Source organism: Pinus tabuliformis, chromosome 6 (assembly GCF_031772625.1).
Source record: "Pinus tabuliformis cultivar Carrire ecotype Pingquan chromosome 6, CPIR1, whole genome shotgun sequence".
In the NCBI taxonomy this organism is placed as follows: Eukaryota; Viridiplantae; Streptophyta; class Pinopsida; order Pinales; family Pinaceae; genus Pinus; species Pinus tabuliformis.
In genome coordinates, this window is record NC_142292.1 from 1,163,931,245 (window position 1) to 1,163,936,936 (window position 5,692).

The window sequence follows — 5,692 nt, forward strand, 5'->3', positions numbered from 1 at the left end:
TTTTTCTGTTTCTTATTATAGAAAATCCTAATGTGTACATCTTATAAAAGGATAACTAGATAAGAGACTAACTCAAAAAGGATTTGGGGATATTATAACACACGAGAAAAATGTAAACTACATTGAAACTAGGTAGTGTTACACAAAAAATTGTCACCTTGACATTCTACAATCTATGTGAGTCCATTATCACTCATACTTACCTCCTTTGCAAGTCTAAAGCCTCAGTTCTTCATATCAAGCCTTGAAAATAAGAGAAAGTCCTCAAAAGTCTCTAAAACTCTGGTTCCACACTTTCTCTTAGCATTACCTGCAGTCCTGCATCTGAAGGTCATTTCCCCTGCGCTCCTGACCGCTCTGTCTATGTGTTATGGGTGCGGACCCCTGTAAAATTCAAAAAGGCACAAGTAAAATTTTAAAAACTCACATTGAGTCATTTATAGAAGCTTCTGGAAGAAATCTTGAGGTGGCAAGTTCGCTCCCTTAAGGTTCATGCATCCCATACCTTAAGGAGCTAACCCCTTGATGTGAGGAGCTTATCCCTTTGAAGGAGGACTCTATCCCTTCATAGGTGGACCTGTAACCTCCTTCCTCTGCACTATAAAATGAAGCATTAGGCTGGTTACTTGGGAGGTTGAAAGATGAATATTTTTGAGGTGAAATGCTGCTAGAACTTAGTCTTCCTAATTGAGCTTTTATGAGGAGAGATTACATACCTCTTTGATCTCATTTGGAAGAGTGTAAGGCTTGTCAAAGTAAAGGAGATTCCTGTTTCGGACCCTGGGAAGAGCTTGTTCAACATCAAGGCTAAAAAGGTTGTAAGTTTCTTCTATTTCAAAGTTAATACAAATAAGTTTGTTTTTCTTAATAAGCTGTGCTTTATGGTTTATTTTATGGATTCCTTGATCGCCATATTAGCTATGTAGGTGTTATTTGAAGTTTTCTTGTTTGTGATTTCAGGTTCTCAAAAGGAAACTCTTTCGGACGGTTGAAAGATATCTGCTTGTTGCTGGATATCTTTTGATACTAGGGAGATCGGACTTGTTCGCAAGATCGATTTATCCGGCCAATAGGTAGTTGAGTCACTCCCTAAATGTAGTATATAACAACTTTCAAAATTGGTTATAATCTTAATGATAAGGTGTTTTTAGTTTGGTGACCATAACTACTTGTAATTCACAATGAACATTTTTCACTATCGTTCCAGTATGCTAGAGATCTCCATCAAAATTTATCCTCCCAAATCACCTCTCAGATAAGCATTAACAACAAAGTACCATTATCCAGTGATCATAGATTTAGTTAGTGCATAAAGGCTTCTCTTCAATTTTTCATATAGGCTTCCATAAATTTGATTGCAAGATTTGCTTGGGCTGTAAACTATTGTCCTCACTTTTGCATTAAACACATTGCTTCAGATATCTGTGAACAATCACTTTGTTGGATGATGCATCCTCCAGGTGACAAATTCATCCATAGTTTGTTCACTAAATGAATCCTGATTGGCTGTAATCCTCTATAATAGCTCTGATATCTATATAAAAGTGGCCAACCATCATTTTTCTTTGCATCTCCTTCAACGAAGATTTGACTATTAGAGATTCCAAGCCATCCTAGAGGTATTCTGATAGTTCTTATTCAACCATCCACAGTACTTCACTGGGACATACTCTGGAACTTATAATTAAAGAATATAGGTGAGATTTGATTATAACATTGTGCTTTGAATCGTCCCACCTCAAGATCTATTTGAAGCCCACTAAAGTATATCAGTGAGAGATTTCCAAGTACCAAACATTAAGCAATTAGGTCACATCCTTTGCTAAGAGCTAATAAAAATCAAACTCACTTTACTATTCTCGTGCTTAGTATTACTCCTTTCCTTACTCTGACGATGCCACAAATCATGACAAGATGAAACCTAGAAATAGTCCAATCAAACAAAACCAAAATAATGTTTTCGTTACCCACTAGCTTGCCTTGACAAGTGGCCTTTTCCCAACTCCAATAGGGTCAAAGAAAAACATTGTTATATGTCAAACATCACTTATTCCTCTCGTATATAACAACGTTTAACTCAGTTGTGAGTTTATTAAGTTCAACCCATTCATGCATTTAGATTTGTTTCTCTCTTAGTGCAGTGTGATGTAGTTTTTGATTTTGTTTGTCTGATAGATAATCTATATGTTTGGGGACTTGTCATCGATATTATCTGTGAGAGGATGCTACTACCTTTGCCTCACCCATTAATACTATGCAGCTCATACTTTCAGATTATCATAATGAGTGGAAAACTGGGTGGGTTTATAGCTTTTCTTCCAATACCATAATTAAATAACGATACTATTAGAGGCAACATATTATGAGAGTAGTAGAGGCAATAGGTTGACATATTTTGGATCAAGTTTGCGGAGATGGATGATTCAATAATCACAAAGATAGTTTTGAGTACATGTATGATTAAAATTATACAAATATTATTATCTTCTTACATACTTTATCATAGACATACCAACGTACTTCTATTGATCACCATGTTAAATGTCTTCCTTTGTTGCCAATGTAAAATTCCAATCATTCTCCAATAATGCTCATGTCTTCTTTTCTAGCTTATGTAATTAGCAATGACAGTAGGTAAGCAGTATGATTCCTTATGTACATTCATATTTGATCTTGCACTAACTTGACATGGCTTGACTAGTAATTTCTAAATTTAAGTATAAAGCTTGCAATCTCTAATCTAGATAGATCATCCATTATTTCATGGCGATCCTAGTTCTTTGTCCATGTTGCTTTCTTTATCTATGCTTGAGTTGTGATCCTTGGTCTCCCATGTTTGTATGACTTGAATTTGATTGACCAAAAATACTTATTTATTTATGTCTATGCTTATAAGACTTCAATATCACCAAATTATAGAAATATATAAATAATCCAAAACCATCCTGAAATTGTGCATACACATTTTATTAATCTCATTCTATTTATTTCACAATGACAATTGATAATGATATAGAAAATAATCATCAGTAACTATTTTCTTAACAAATGTTGATTACTAATTATGCAGTTGACATCAATTTCAAACTAGAATACAAATTTGACACAATCTAATAACGAATGATTCAAGTTTTGAATTAGAGGAAAATGATGTGTGTTTCTAGATGTAGGAATGTGATTTTGAAACTTGTTTGTTTCTAGATGTAGGAACATCATTTGGAAACTCTTTTGAAGGTTCTAAAAGAGAAGGGAATATATGATTGATGCCCACATGTAGCACAACGCTTTCCCATCCATGGAAATCAGTGTTTATGATCCAACCTAGTGCTCTAAAATTTCACTACTTCAATGCAAATTCATGATAGGATTACTCATCATTAAAGGCTTATTATTATCCTTCTCAGATTATCTTCAGATTATTGTAACTGGATTACTTATGATTTAAAGATAAGTATGATTATCTTCCTCTAATTATCCTCCTCGGGTGACAAAACTTCAAACCTGATAACTGGGAGGGTGTCTCTCCAATACTTAATTTCCACATAATATCCATATGACATTCTTGACCAATGTTGTTGTTTTTCTTCTGTTTCCTAACCATGGCTTGTGTCAACATATAAAAATCCAAATGAAATTCAATATTAGATAATGGAGTCTCAAATGAAATCTAGTTTTAGATAATGGAGTTCCGCCTTATCATCAGTTGTGTTTGAAAGGCATGTTGAGGGTAGTACTTCTAAGTTGGACCTTTCCCATTGATAGTTTGGGTACAATAACTTTTACAGTTACAAAATCTATGAAAATTTCATGCAATTCCATAAATTCAATTCTGTAATCTCTATTTCTTGTCAATTATCATATCCTGTTGTTATCTGAGCACCATTTGGTTAGTGATCTCCACCAACTCAAGCATTTAGGAGATCACAAACAATGCTAATTCCAAACGTGCATACATATATTACAATAGCAATCCCAACCCCAATAGAATTTCAATTAATGAATTCAGAAGTTTTCCATATGATCTTAATTTCTATCCAATCTCACAACATAAGAAAATTATGGACATTCCAGGACACATTGATTGGTACTATTCTAAATGGGAAACAAAAGAACTAAATGATTTTTGCTTCAAGTGTAGTTTCACATTCTTCAATTTCATGACATGGCACTTTTAGTGAACATGAATGTTGCTTAGGATCCTTATCAAGAAAATAGCCCATGCTTTCTAAATCAATTGGGAACTTTGGATAGAGTCCCTTACTAGTTAGCTAATTTACAAATTCTACCACCCTCATAGTAGTGTCAGTATCCATCACTTCAAGGGTAGGGGTGTCTAGTGAGTGCTCAACCACAAAGCCTAGACTTGAAAGATCCTTAAAATTCAAAGAGTTGGGACTAGTCTTGAGGGCTTCCTTAAAGTACTTGGACGTAGTAATAGAAGGAGACCCCCCCTCCCTTGGCTCCACTTTTCAACTCTACGATGAGGGAGATTGAAACCTCATTTATCATTCCATAATCACATAGAAGGCATTCCTTTCTTAGTATCCTATCTTTGTACAAAAGTCTCAAAAGCATAGCCGAAATTCTTATATGTTCTTGGATTTTCGTAGAAAGCTTTGCTACTGAGTCAACTGTTGACATTGTAATACAAAGAGTCCCTTTTGATAGATGTTTTACAAATATGGTGAAAAGTGGTAGGTTTGAAATTAAAGATCCTTGCTTTACAAGTTCAATCTATGGGAGAGAGGGACAAATGCATGTCTACCCTGTTCATTCTAGTGGAAATTTCTTACAAACATATTTTAGACATCCACCTTTCATTCAAGCATTCTTCCAAAAACTTTGCGTACAACTAAAAATCCCTTACCTACCAGACACTCTCAGATCGACCTTGCCATAATAGAGGAGTCACTAGTGTAGAATGGTAAGAATCTTTTATAACAGAGATGTGACTTATAGCATGGCAAAACCATGGGACCTCCCATAAAGTCAATACCCCCTGTGCCAACCTGTTCCTTTGATAAACTGCAATTAAACAGTCAACATATGTTTGTTTAATAAAATGTCTAAAACTATGTTTCTTTTTTGGTTGTTATTTTATTTTTAATATTTTTGTTTTTGGTATAAAATAATTGTATTAAAGTAACCTGTATAGATAAAAATATTTGCATTACACATAGGCTTTGAGGCTCTGAAGGGTCGCATCATTCTTAAATTTCAACATCGTTCTTTCTGAAGGTTGGACCTTGGAGCCCATAATATCTGGAGTACTTCTGATATGCCAAAGATTTGAATGTTCAAAACAAAATGTTGTTGTTATAGGGCTACAACTTTGAAAACCATGCTTGAGCTCTAGACTGATTTAACATTAAGCCCAAATGCAAATAAATCATTTGGCTTGTAATGTCGACTTTTAGGCTGAAGTGAGTTACTCTGACTTTGACATTGTTGATCTCCAAAATTAACACTCTTGTCAACTGCCTGGGCTAGGTCCAATTAACAATACACACACTCACACACTCTATCTGTAGTCTTACCTTTACACTGCCGACACCACTTTTGAAATGGCTAACCAAACACCCAAGAATAATATGGAATCAAGCACTCATGGGGTTAGAAGGAGAAGCATTTGGGTTCTGTTTTAGGTGGTGGATTGGGACCCTGCCATTAAGGATAATTTAGTTGTGGTTGC